Below are 14,515 nucleotides of genomic sequence, written 5' to 3'. Positions count from 1 at the left end.
TTATACTTTTATTTAATAAAATATGATTTTAGCATAGTTTTAATATAATAATTTAAATATTCATTAAACTTAAAGTATATTTTAGTATATAATATATCTATCTATTTATTTACTATGCAAACTAAATGAACACTTTAGACCCGTGACAGTTTTTGAAAGCATAATTTAGGCATATATCATCTCTTCATTTTTTCTTACAAAATTAAAAAAAAAAACAACAAATATATTATTCAAATTTCCATAACATTTTGATGTTCTACAATAAAATTAAAAGAATATCAATACTTTTTTAACATAATTTTGGAAAGTTCAGATATTCCTTTTTCTTCAAGAGTTTATTTGTGAATAATAAATTATAGGAAAAAAATTCATAAAAGTCTTTTGAAATGCTACAATAATATATGCAAATAACATCCCAAAAACTGAATAACTTCAATTGATAAAATATTACATACGTGAATATTTAGAGGGTACATGGTTTAGGGTAGAAAGTATACAATACATCAAATATACCTGGATTACAAAGAAAGGGCCACATGGCCCAACCAGAAAAGTACTGAAAAGAACACAACTAAAGACACTAGGTCTTGTTCGGACAAGAAAACATAAATAATAAAATATTCCAGCAATGGGCCCCACAGTAGGCCCAACACATGTCCCATCCATCAAGCTGCAGCATTCCTATTACCATCACCACCACTGCCAGGAGTTCTCACATCTGCTCACATCAACAAGGTTGATGATCATCGCAATAGAGAAGACCACACACAACATACAAGCAAGCAACAAGGTAAACTAGAGTAAAGGAATCTCATATTATAACAATTCACAAGTAACTTCAAAGTCAAGCATAAATAACAAGCATCACACCAAAGCTATAAAAAATGAATGAAACTCCAAGACTTGACTATCCGGATACGTGACTGAGGCACCACCACGTGGCAATGGAATTACGTCGTAGCAATGAGGCGTCACCGCGAGGCCTTCATGGAATTATACCCTTATAGGAGGCACCACCACATGGCCTTCGTGGAATTACGTCCTGGCCCTAAGGCACCACCACGACCCCCCCCCCCCCCCCGTGGAATTACGTCCTTTCGTCGAGGCACCACCAGGAGTTCCCATTAAGAGAGTCCATGGAATTACGTCCAACAGATGAGGCGCCACCAAGATCTCTCACTACAAGAGTCATGGGATTACGCCCTACCACACTTAGTTCATGTTTCGCCAACCAATTAGAAAGTTCTCACAAATACTAACATCATGCATAAATAACTGTCAACACCCAATTTCGTCCAGGTAACAATGATAAAAATAAAATAATTAATTAATTAATTAATTAAAGTTCAATTGAGAAGAATAAATAAATAAATAATTAAGAAAAGAAAAGAAAAAATATGTTTTGGTTTGAGAAAAATAATTATCTATTTATTTTATTATTATTATTATTATTTTTTTATATATTTTATTTTTGTTTTGTTTTATTTATTTATTTGTTTATTTGGGCTTATTATTTTGATTATTACATTTTTTTTTCTTTCTATTATTACGGCTCCTTTTTTGTTTTACGTCTCTCATTCTAGTTTAATAAAAAAAATATAAAAAGAAAAAAAAAAGAAAAAACAGAGAGAAGGGAAAGGGGAAAGAAAAAGGTAACGTAAAGCCTCTCTTTTGTCAGACCCAAGCATGCTATGCTATCATGGTTTTGTATTGGGAAAGGTCTGTGACATGGTCATGATGGCTGAAGTAGCAGGAAGCAACATCTGCTCTCAGTCTGGTCCCAAATTTCAAAATTGGAAGGTGCAGAGGGTTACATAATAAAAAGGGGAAGATTCATGAGAGGAGAGGTCTTTTTTTGGAATTACTACAGAGAGGGGAGAGGGCACTAGAAATCAGTGAGGGAGAGAAGGAGTCAAATTTGGAAACGGAAACAAAGCTGTGAGTGCATTAAGTTTTATTTTCACGGTAAGTGTTCTTAACTCCTCTTTAGTTTATGTTACCGTGACTTGATGTTGTTGTTGATGTTCATGGGTGTATGAATTAGAGCTTATGTTAATTTGATATTGATGTTCATGAATGTATGGATGGTTTGAAATGAGCATGGTTATTCTTTTGTTTATTCCCATTGCAACTGGTACAATAAAGAACAGAGCACAATTTCTTTTATTTTATTTTTATTTTATCTGTTAAGATATGTTCTTGTTTGGATGTTACTGTTGTCCGAGTGAGTGCTGGAAAATAACCTCATCCTCAATCTCAATCTCTCTCGCCACCATCATCTTTCCCTCATCACCTTCACCTACAAGACTGCCAAGCCAGAACCCAAACACAACACCACAAACAACCAGAATCACATTCATTTGTCATCATCACTGTCACATACTCGTTTCCACCAACACACAACTAGCACACGAACGAGCCAACATCTGTCTTGACTCACCTTCAAGTTCATCCACCTGCACAAAAATCAGAATCACAGCCCTCACCCATGCAATCCAATACTGCATCGGATCAAAACCCCATTCTAGTCTCATTTTCTCCGATCAGTCACATCCAATCATAGCACAAAGATAGGCAAAGGAGTAGAAACCATCGTCGGCGGCGAGGCCGCCGGCGGTTCGGAGCTTTGAACGGAAATCGCAGTGACCCTGGGTGTCGCGAGAGCAGCGTGAGTCGAGCCTGAGAGAGGGAGAGTGAAGGTCGAGCGTCTCGGGGTTCTCGCCGTCAACGTCTGTGGTGGACGCCGCTGCCGCTGTCGAGAACGAGAGCGACGTCTCCGGCGTCGATTGACGCCGCCGGCAAGCTGGCCGTATGTTGGCGCAGAGATACCTCACGCGAGGCGGATCGAATAACGACGTCGTCGCCGGCGGGGCTTGCGACGGTGGTCGGCATCGTCACCGGTGAGTCAGGCGGTGCAGGCGCGGTCCCAGAGGTCAGAGGTCGGAGTCGTGGTGGTGTCAAGGAGAAGCGGCTGCCATGTGAGGGGAGGAACCCTTTTGTTAGGGTTTTCTGAAAAAAAAGAAAAAAAGGGGGAGCTGCAGGCTTTGAGTTACCACACGCACCCCCTCTTTTACCTCAACCACACCCTCTTTTCTTTTCTTCGTGTACACCCCTTTTTTAATTCTTACACCTCTGTTTTGCGTTTCCTTAGTACATTTCTTTATTTACTGCACGCACCCCACCTGTTACTTCACGCACCTCTCACATGTGATACTCCTGCACCCCACCAATTACTCGTGCACCCTTACTTTTTTGTTTTCCACTTTTATCCATCTTAAATATTTTCATCCTTTTATAAATTTACTTATTTATTTATTTATTTTTATTTATTTTATTTAAAAAAAAAGAAAACAATTATATTTGAACATTATAAAAATTAAAATATAGAAAAAATCAAAAAATGGTTCTCTTTCATTTTTATTGTGTCTGTCCGACCGCCCGCGTCGTGTGACACTTTCTTCCAAATAATTTAAAAAAAATACTAAAATAATTTTCTTTCCCTTTTAATGTTTGCCCGATCGCTCGCATCGTATGACACATGTTTTCAAATAATTCAAAAACACCAAAAAATATATAAAATTTCAAAATACAAAAACATCAACGTTTTTAAACAAGATATCTTTTTAAGAACTACGTGATCCTTGATTCTCCACCGTGAGATACGTAGGAGCAGGATCAGTCCTTGTCAGGTTCACCTCTAAAAAAAATCAAATCTTTTTTTCCTCAATTATTTTTTTCAAATATCTTTTTAAGAACTACGTAACCCTGATTTCTCATTTTTAGTGAGAATACGTAGGACCAAGGTCAATCCTTATCGGGCCCAAAAAATTAAAAAAATATTTTTGTTTCTTTTTAGCATTTTTGTCTTATTATTTTTGGGGAAAATTAATATTTTGAAAACCACATCAACTTTGCATTTTTAATTAAAGGTACCGCCCTCAGGCGGGCGCGGTAGGGTGCTAACACCTTCCCTACGCGTAACCGACTCCCGAATCTAAAATCTGGTTTTTAGCAGACTTGTTTTATTTTTATGGTTTTCCATAGTTTTCCAGAATAACTATGGTAGCGACTCCAAATCTCTTTTTTAAACCCATTTCTTTTTTCGATTCGCCTTCCCGTCGCGATTCCGGTTGCGACAGCTGGCGACTCCACTGGGGAAGCTAGAGAGTCAAGCTATTTAATTAGATATGCGGACTGAATGTGGTTTTCCTTTTTTCTTTCTTTTTATTTATTTATTTTCTTTTATTTCTTTTTTCCCCTTTCTTTATTTCATTATTATTTTTATTTTTATTTTTGTCTCTTTTTTTATTTGTATATTCTTATCTCTATTTTAATTTATTTATATCTATCTCTTGGAATGATTGTGTGTAAATTGTTTCGCATATTTTGTTATATATCTGCCTGGGAAGTTTTCTGGTTGTTTTGCAGGTGGGGGTTATGGTATGCATCATCCTCCCTCCACACACACACACTTTGTGCATATCATGAGCGGGGCCCTATACCCGGGTCTGTGTAACTTAGAGTTAGAGGGGATTGTGTAGCAGTGCCACAGTGGATGAACTTCCCAAGTGGTCATTGTGAGAACCCCAGCTAGAGTTTGTTTACTTCGTTGGTGCTCCCACATCCTGTTGTCTACCAACTGTTGTGGGAAATGCCTAGAAGTAGGCCATAGCTCTAGTGACCTTGATCCTTAAGTATTAGGGAACTATCCTGGTGAGCGCATATATTTTACCTTAGGACCATTAGGCATCGAACCTCTGATAAGGCACAAGGGGAGACATGTGCATTACCTTAATTCTCAAGTCGGAGGGAATTTAGGGTCGGATGCCTTGAAGAAGAAGTTACCTATCAGGGTTATAGATAGCAATCTGAATGGTTTAAGGGAAATAATGCAACAAATGAAGACTATACAGAAGAACGCCTTCAAGAAGCGGTATGGGAACTTATTGAGGTTGTTGAATGTGGAAGTCCAAGCGTCGGCAGTCACCGCTTTGGCCCAATATTATGATCCGCCGCTCAGATGTTTCACCTTCCAGGATTTTCAGTTGGCACCAGTAGTAGAAGAGTTCGAGCAGATTTTGGGTTTGTCGGTGGAAGATAAAGTCCCTTACAGATATTCTGAGCAACGAGCATCTATCTCTACGTTGGCAGGAATCTTGAAGGTACACCCTGCTGAGCTAGAGAGTAAAATGGCCTCCAAGGGCAACTCGAAGGGGATCCCCCAAGGGTATTTAGAAGGGCACTTGCGTCGTTTGGCTGAGAAAGAGATAGGGGAGACGTTCATGGATGTGTTGGCTCTCACACTATATGTAGTCGTGCTCTTCCCTAACATGGAGAATTTTGTTGATCAAGCGGCCATCGATGTGTTTGTTGCTTACAAGATTCATTCGGAAAGTCCAGTCACTGCGGTTCTAGCTGATGTGTACGGCGGGCGTAGTACCTTCAACCTTGCACCAAAAGTTAAAATATGTCATGGGTGACAAATTAGTGATTGTTTCAGGGGAGGAAGATATTTTAGTAAGTGGGCCTTCATCTTCTCGCTATATTGAAGCAGCAGAGGAAGCCCTCGAGACAGCCTTCCAATCTTTGGAAATTGTGGGAAATGCCTATGTGGAGCCCTTTCCAATGAACCCACACTTGTCGCGTACTTCCCTTATGACGGCCAAGGTCATGTTGAAAGAGGGATATGAGTACGGAAAGGGGCTAGGCAAGTACGAGCAAGGATTGATGTATCCTTTAGAAGTCACCGAGAAAAAGAATAAATACGGCCTTGGATACAAGCCTACTAGAGAGGATAAGAGGAGGCTGGCAGAAGAAAGGAGAGAGCGCGATGTGGCTCGAATCCAAAGAAAAGGACTGGGGTTAGGAAAGATTCGCATCTGTGACATCAGAGATAGCTTCCGCAGCGCGGGATGGATCAACACTAGTCAAATAGCAGCTGTCAGAGATGAAGATGAACCTGAAAGCTTGGTTTTTGTGCAGCCTTGTGCTCCAAATGCGCTACTCAACAATTGGGAGACTTTGGATCTACCCATGATGTTTAATTTGGTTAAAATGTAATATTTTTAATTTATCCTATTGCTTTACCCGGAGCTTTAGGATTCATGACTTAACAGGATGACACCTTTTCCTTTATGCTCAGCGTGATAATCAATTTGTGTTTGCTACCTTTGTTATCTTTGTTTGCATTTTTCACTATTTTTTTGTTTATTTTTTTTTTATAAACTCAAATAATGCAGATATGATAATGAATGTTTTGAAAATAACAATGTCGATATCCCTAACTTCGAGCACCCTGTCAATAATATGGAAGATGATTATGAAGGTGACTCTGAACCCTCCCCTGAACTAATGAGATTAGTGGAACAAGAATCTAGGGAAATAAAACCCCATCAAGAAGATGTTGAAGTGCTTGACCTAAGTGAGGGGGATGAAAAGAAAGAAGTGAAAATTGGCACAAGTATGAAGAAAGAAGTGAAAGAAGAATTGTGTGTGCTGCTAAAGGAGTTTAGGGATGTGTTCGCTTGGTCGTACAATGATATGCCTGGTTTAGATACTGATATAGTACAACATAAGCTTCCACTCAAACCGGAATGCCCTCCAGTCAGACAAAAGCTAAGAAGGATGAAACCAGAAATGTCATTAAAGATTAAAGAAGAAGTGCAAAAGCAATTTGACGCTGGATTTCTAGCTGTGGCAAAATACCCTCAATGGGTGGCAAATATTGTACCCGTGCCCAAGAAGGATGGGAAGGTTCGGATGTGCGTTGACTATAGAGATTTGAACCGGGCGAGCCCAAAAGACAACTTCCCATTACCGCACATCGATACATTAGTGGATAATACAGCCAAGTTCTCGCTATTTTCGTTTATGGATGGCTTCTCGGGATATAATCAGATTAAGATGGCACCTGAAGATATGGAAAAGACCACGTTTATCACATTGTGGGGGACATTTTGCTATAAGGTGATGTCTTTCGGGCTTAAGAATGCTGGGGCCACCTATCAAAGGGCCATGGTGGCACTTTTTCATGATATGATGCACAAAGAAATCGAGGTTTATGTAGATGACATGATCGCCAAGTCTGAGTCAGAAGAAGAACACATCCTCAACCTAAGGAAATTATTTGAGAGATTGAGGAAATTTAAACTTAAACTAAACCCAGCAAAATGCACATTCAGTGTGAGATCTGGAAAGTTGTTGGGTTTTGTTGTCAGTCAAAAGGGGATAGAAGTCGATCCCGACAAGATGCGTGCGATAATCGAAATGCCTGCTCCCAGTACAGAAAAGGAGGTACGGGGTTTCTTGGGCAGACTGAACTACATTGCTAGGTTCATCTCCCAGTTAACCGCCACTTGTGAACCAATATTCAAGCTATTGCGTAAAAACCAGGTTGTTGAGTGGAATGAAGACTGTCAGACTGCTTTTGATAAAATCAAACAATATCTACAAGATCCTCCTGTGTTACGCCCGCCCGGACCGGGGAAGCCACTCCTTATGTATTTGACGGTACTCGATGAGTCAATGGGTTGTGTGTTGGGTCAACATGACAAAACTGGAAAAAGAGAGCATGCCATATACTACCTGAGCAAGAAGTTCACGGAATGTGAACAGCGATACCCGTTTTTAGAGCGAACTTGTTGCGCATTGGCATGGGCTGCCCATCGTCTAAGACAATACATGTTGAGTCATTCTACCTGGTTGATATCCATGACTGACCCTATCAAGTATATTTTTGAAAAGCCCGCTCTCACTGGAAGGATAGCCCGGTGGCAAATGCTATTGTCAGAATACGACATTGTGTATGTCACTCAGAAGTCCATCAAGGGTAGTGCTTTGGCTGAATATCTGGCCCAACAACCCGTTAACGATTATCAGTCGATGCAACCCGAATTTCCGGATGAGGACATCATGACCTTGTTTGAAGATGACCAAGAAGATGAGAACATAAAGAAATGGACGTTATTATTCGACGGGGCTTCTAACGTCATAGGACATGGTATAGGGGCAATACTAATATCTCCAGAAAACCAATACATTCCAATGACAGCAAGGTTGTGTTTTAATTGCACAAACAATATCGCTGAATACGAAGCATGCGCTATGGGCATCCAAGCCGCGATTGAGTCAAAGGCAAAATTTTTGAATGTATATGGAGATTCAGCGTTGGTTATCCATCAACTAAGGGGAGAATGGGAAACTAGGGATCAGAAGTTGATTCCCTACAAAACTTATATCATGGAATTGGTGGAGTATTTTGATTTCATTAAATTCCACCATATTCCGCGAGAGGATAACCAATTGGCAGATGCCTTAGCTACTTTATCATCAATGTTCAAGATTAATCAGGATGGGGTAATTCCGATGATCCAAATGAAGAGTCATGAAGGGTCAGCATATTGCCATTTCATTGAAGAAGAGTTAGACGGTAAGCCATGGTATTTTGATATTAAACGCTATATAAAAACTAGAGAATACCCCGAAGAAGCATCTGAGAATGATAAAAGGACACTGAGAAGGATGAAAAAGGCGTTCGACAAGAGGGTGCGTCCTAGAGAGTTCCATGAAGGCGAGCTAGTCTTGAAAAAGATCTTACCTATACAAAAGGATCATAGGGGCAAGTGGACTCCAAATTATGAAGGCCCGTATGTGGTGAAGAAAGCATTTTCTGGTGGGGCACTAATTCTCACAAGAATGGATGGAGAGGAGTTACCGTCACAAGAATACCGGTCAATTCTGATGCGGTCAAAAAGTTTTATACATGATGATTCCTTGATAGGAAGTGCTACTAGGGGATATTGACATTGTCTCCAAATTTTGTTGTATTCTACTTTGTTTTTCATTCAATAAACACCATTTGTTTCTCTCCATAAATTTAAAGCAATGAATGTCACGCTGAGTTCGTAAAGAGAATAATGAACAAAAAAGAAGGGAATAAAAATATGTGCATACTAACGAGGCATCACGGGTACATTCACTAAGAGTAGACTCATTTTTGGAGGGTGTCGTGGAAAAAAAATTAGTAAATAAAAAGGCAAAAAATAAAGCTTCATATGAACTTTATCCATGCATCCATGCATTTATGCATCCTCACCGCATTACATCTTTTGCCTAAAGATTGAATCTTGTCGGTTAAGCATTCAAGCAGTGTTTACTGACACATCAAAATCAAACTTCGGGTTCTCCTTTCATATATGGACACTCTCCCCTTAGTTTTCTTTCTTTACATCAAGGCCCTCTCCGATGGAATGGTCATTGATTTTCTTATGTTTACATCAAGGCTCTCTCCGATGGAATGGTCATTGATTTTCTTTCTTTACATCAAGGCCCTCTCCGATGGAATGGTCATTGATTTTCTTATGTTTACATCAAGGCCCTCTCTGATGGAATGGTCATTGATTTTCTTTCTTTACATCAAGGCCCTCTCCGATGGAATGGTCATTGATTTTCTTATGTTTACATCAAGGCCCTCTCCGATGGAATGGTCATTGATTTTCTTTCTTTACGTCAAGGCCCTCTCCGATGGAATGGTCATTGATTTTCTTATGTTTACATCAAGGCCCTCTCCGATGGAATGGTCATTGATTTTCTTATGTTTACATCAAGGCCCTCTCCGATGGAATGGTCATTGATTTTCTTTCTTTACGTCAAGGCCCTCTCCGATGGAATGGTCATTGATTTTCTTATGTTTACATCAAGGCCCTCTCCGATGGAATGGTCATTGGTTTTCTTTCTTTACATCAAGGCCCTCTCCAATGGAATGGTCATTGATTTTCTTATGTTTGCATCAAGGCCCTCTCCGATGGAATGGTCATTGATTTTCTTTCTTTACATCAAGGCCCTCTCCGATGGAATGGTCATTGATTTTCTTATGTTTACATCAAGGCCCTCTCCGATGGAATGGTCATTGATTTTCTTTCTTTACATCAAGGCCCTCTCCGATGGAATGGTCATTGATTTCTTTGTCACATCATGATCCTCTCCTTTAGGATGGTCGAGTTTGTTTTCTTCTTTTGATCACGACCCTTTTCTTTGAATTGGTCTTGTATATGCTTGTTTTGTTTTGTCCTCTTTTTCTTTAAAACCCAAACGAAATTAGTGTTTTTATCTTTACTCATCTTTTACTTTGATAACCTATGAAAGTTAAAATTTCATACTATCAAGTAAATCTAAGTAAAGAGGGGCAGCTGTCAACACCCAATTTTGTCCGGGTAACAATGATAAAAATAAAATAATTAATTAATTAATTAATTAATTAAAGTTCAATTGAGAAGAATAAATAAATAAATAATTAAGAAAAGAAAAGAAAAAATATGTTTTGGTTTGAGAAAAATAATTATCTATTTATTTTATTATTATTATTATTTTTTTTTTATATATTTTATTTTTGTTTTGTTTTATTTATTTATTTGTTTATTTGGGCTTATTATTTTGATTATTACAATTTTTTTTTTCTTTCTATTATTACAGCTCCTTTTTTGTTTTACGTCTCTCATTCTAGTTTAATAAAAAAAAATATAAAAAGAAAAAACAGAGAGAAGGGAAAGGGGAAAGAAAAAGGTAACGTAAAGCCTCTCTTTTGTCAGACCCAAGCATGCTATGCTATCATGGTTTTGTATTGGGAAAGGTCTGTGGCATGGTCATGATGGCTGAAGGAGCAGGAAGCAACATCTGCTCTCAGTCTGGTCCCAAATTTCAAAATTGGAAGGTGCAGAGGGTTACATAATAAAAAGGGGAAGATTCATGAGAGGAGGGGTCTTTTTTTGGAATTACTACAGAGAGGGGAGAGGGCACTAGAAATCAGTGAGGGAGAGAAGGAGTCAAATTTGGAAACGGAAACAAAGCTGTGAGTGCATTAAGTTTTATTTTCACGGTAAGTGTTCTTAACTCCTCTTTAGTTTATGTTACCGTGACTTGATGTTGTTGTTGATGTTCATGGGTGTATGAATTAGAGCTTATGTTAATTTGATATTGATGTTCATGAATGTATGGATGGTTTGAAATGAGCATGGTTATTCTTTTGTTTATTCCCATTGCAACAGGTACAATAAAGAACAGAGCACAATTTCTTTTATTTTATTTTTATTTTATCTGTTAAGATATGTTCTTGTTTGGATGTTACTGTTGTCCGAGTGAGTGCTGGAAAATAACCTCATCCTCAATCTCAATCTCTCTCGCCACCATCATCTTTCCCTCATCACCTTCACCTACAAGACTGCCAAGCCAGAACCCAAACACAACACCACAAACAACCAGAATCACATTCATTTGTCATCATCACTGTCACATACTCGTTTCCACCAACACACAACTAGCACACGAACGAGCCAACATCTGTCTTGACTCACCTTCAAGTTCATCCACCTGCACAAAAATCAGAATCACAGCCCTCACCCATGCAATCCAATACTGCATCGGATCAAAACCCCATTCTAGTCATTTTCTCCGATCAGTCACATCCAATCATAGCACAAAGATAGGCAAAGGAGTAGAAACCATCGTCGGCGGCGAGGCCGCCGGCGGTTCGGAGCTTTGAACGGAAATCGCAGTGACCCTGGGTGTCGCGAGAGCAGCGCGAGTCGAGCCTGAGAGAGGGAGAGTGAAGGTCGAGCGTCTCGGGGTTCTCGCCGTCAACGTCTGTGGTGGACGCCGCTGCCGCTGTCGAGAACGAGAGCGACGTCTCCAGCGTCGATTGACGCCGCCGCAAGCTGTCCGTATGTTGGCGCAGAGGTACCTCACGCGAGGCGGATCGAATAACGACGTCGTCGCCGGCGAGGCTTGCGACGGTGGTCGGCATCGTCACCGGTGAGTCAGGCGGTGCAGGCGCGGTCCCAGAGGTCAGAGGTCGGAGTCGTGGTGGTGTCAAGGAGAAGCGGCTGCCATGTGAAGGGAGGAACCCTTTTGTTAGGGTTTTCTGAAAAAAAAGAAAAAAAGGGGGAGCTGCAGGCTTTGAGTTACCACACGCTACCCCCTCTTTTACCTCAACCACACCCTCTTTTCTTTTCTTCGTGTACACCCCTTTTTTAATTCTTACACCTCTGTTTTGCGTTTCCTTAGCACATTTCTTTATTTACTGCACGCACCCCACCTGTTACTTCACGCACCTCTCACATTTGATACTCCTGCACCCCACTAATTACTCGTGCACCCTTACTTTTTTGTTTTCCACTTTTATCCATCTTAAATATTTTCATCCTTTTATAAATTTACTTATTTATTTATTTATTTTTATTTATTTTATTTAAAAAAAAAGAAAACAATTATATTTGAACATTATAAAAATTAAAATATAGAAAAAATCAAAAAATGGTTCTCTTTCATTTTTATTGTGTCTGTCCGATCGCCCGCGTCGTGTGACACTTTCTTCCAAATAATTTAAAAAAAATACTAAAATAATTTTCTTTCCCTTTTAGTGTTTGTCCGATCGCTCGCATCGTATGACACATGTTTTCAAATAATTCAAAAACACCAAAAAATATATAAAATTTCAAAATACAAAAACATCAACGTTTTTAAACAAGATATCTTTTTAAGAACTACGTGATCCTTGATTCTCCACCGTGAGATACGTAGGAGCAGGATCAGTCCTTGTCAGGTTCACCTCTAAAAAAAATCAAATCTTTTTTTCCTCAATTATTTTTTTCAAATATCTTTTTAAGAACTACGTAACCCTGATTTCTCATTTTTAGTGAGAATACGTAGGACCAAGGTCAATCCTTGTCGGGCCCAAAAAATTAAAAAAATATTTTTGTTTCTTTTTAGCATTTTTGTCTTATTATTTTTGGGGAAAATTAATATTTTGAAAACCACATCAACTTTGCATTTTTAATTAAAGGTACCGCCCTCAGGCGGGCGCGGTAGGGTGCTAACACCTTCCCTACGCGTAACCGACTCCCGAATCTAAAATCTGGTTTTTAGCAGACTTGTTTTATTTTTATGGTTTTCCATAGTTTTCCAGAATAACTATGGTGGCGACTCCAAATCTCTTTTTTAAACCCATTTCTTTTTTCGATTCGCCTTCCCGTCGCGATTCCGGTTGCGACAATAACCAATCATACAACTCATGCTTTCCAATTCATACCCAATAAAATAACATGCCATTTCCAACTCAAACATCATATATTAATCATGTCATCATCGCGCCACCCTTCTAGTAAAGCATTTTGGTCAGACAAGCAAGTCACACATCAGTGAACCACCCAACAATAACATCCAAATCTACCCGCTGCCTCGCTCAAGCAAGCAAGGCTCGCTCAGGCGAGTCCAATCTCGCCTAGGCGAGGGCGCGACTGGGGAACAATGACCTCTGCGGGGTCTCGCTCAGGCGAGCCCCTTATCGCCTAAGCGAGATTGTACCTCGCTCAAAAATGAAGCCAGGTCCCCAGGGCGACCGTTCGTGCAGGAAAACTTGGGCGAGCCTCTGTCAGCCTCGCCTAGGCGAGGCATGCTCGCTTGAGCGAGAAAACCAGCCCGCCACTGTTCATACGAGTGACAGTCACCCACACTCACCCACACAGTTCAACAGGCATTTTCAATCGATTAAATTCACACACAAATCGTTCAATCATCGCACACTCATCAAACAAGCAGATTCTACCGAAAAATATGGTAAGGTCTAGCTTCCCTTACCTGGAAAGGGTTAATACGGGACCTCGATGGTAGACACAGACTCAACAGAACGAGGAGTACTCTTGGAGCTGGAAAAACACGGAAATAACACAAGGTAAGATCATCACAGAGGCTTAGTTGGGTAAAACACGAAAAGACACCAAGAAATGAGCGGCACGAGATGTAGGATGACTTACGTGGAGTAGGAACAGCTTGAGCGGACTTGGAAGCGGCGAGAAGGCAAACCCTAACAGAGAGTGTGGCTACTCAAGGAGGCACAAGGGTTCTGTTTTACGAAAAGAGCACAAAATTAGGATTTGGGGCATATTAGGTATGATCCTTCCCTTTGGGTCTGCCCTTAGACCCACAAGATGGGGCAACCCTTTAAAGAGAAGGCACAAAAAGAAAAGTGGGTCTTACAACAAATGTATACATTGTGAAATAAGTGTGTTTATTTTTAATAATAATAATAATTATTATTATTATTATTATTAATAAAAGTACATATAGTTTTTTATAATAGAATTTTTATTTATTTTCTGAATAGTTTTTTTGTTATTAATAATTATTTTATTTTAAAAAAATAATTAAATTTAAAAAAAAAACCAGTAAAACTAATAAGATATTGTCCTAAACTTTTTTTATACTTAATTGCATACGTATTTTAACAATATGATGTTGCATATAAAACAACTGGGTCTATAAATCCGTGTGCAACGCAGGAAATTCTTTTAATAAATCTAAATATAATTTATTTCATTTAAATAATTTCAAATATTTTAGTCTAGGTTTATAATCGTTTTTAAAACATTATAATTGTATATGAAATTAAATTAAATTCCTTTCCTAATGTACAATGATTTCAATAGAAAGTGTTATATTAATGTTATTTTTCATACTATAGAAG

At 39.2% G+C, this 14,515-nt stretch overlaps 2 long non-coding RNA genes across 2 annotated transcripts; one reads left to right on the top strand and one right to left on the bottom strand.

Annotated features, from left to right (window-relative positions):
• Positions 1–455: 455 nt before the first annotated feature.
• Positions 456–13,984, bottom strand: LOC114172058 (uncharacterized). The gene is made up of 3 exons (XR_014994368.1): positions 13,806–13,984; positions 13,630–13,697; positions 456–718 (listed from the first exon to the last, which is right to left on the bottom strand). It is a non-coding gene; the product is annotated as an uncharacterized LOC114172058 (long non-coding RNA).
• LOC146886643 (uncharacterized) lies at positions 10,538–12,751 on the top strand. Its single transcript, XR_014994369.1, has 2 exons — positions 10,538–10,873; positions 11,043–12,751. It is a non-coding gene; the product is annotated as an uncharacterized LOC146886643 (long non-coding RNA).
• Positions 13,985–14,515: the final 531 nt, after the last annotated feature.

The sequence above is a fragment of the Vigna unguiculata genome, chromosome 4 (assembly GCF_037176805.1).
Source record: "Vigna unguiculata cultivar grain cowpea cultivar isolate G323 ecotype 2 chromosome 4, ASM3717680v1, whole genome shotgun sequence".
In the NCBI taxonomy this organism is placed as follows: Eukaryota; Viridiplantae; Streptophyta; class Magnoliopsida; order Fabales; family Fabaceae; genus Vigna; species Vigna unguiculata.
The sequence above is the reverse complement of the archived record's forward strand: the minus strand, read 5'-3'. Positions and strand labels throughout refer to the sequence as shown.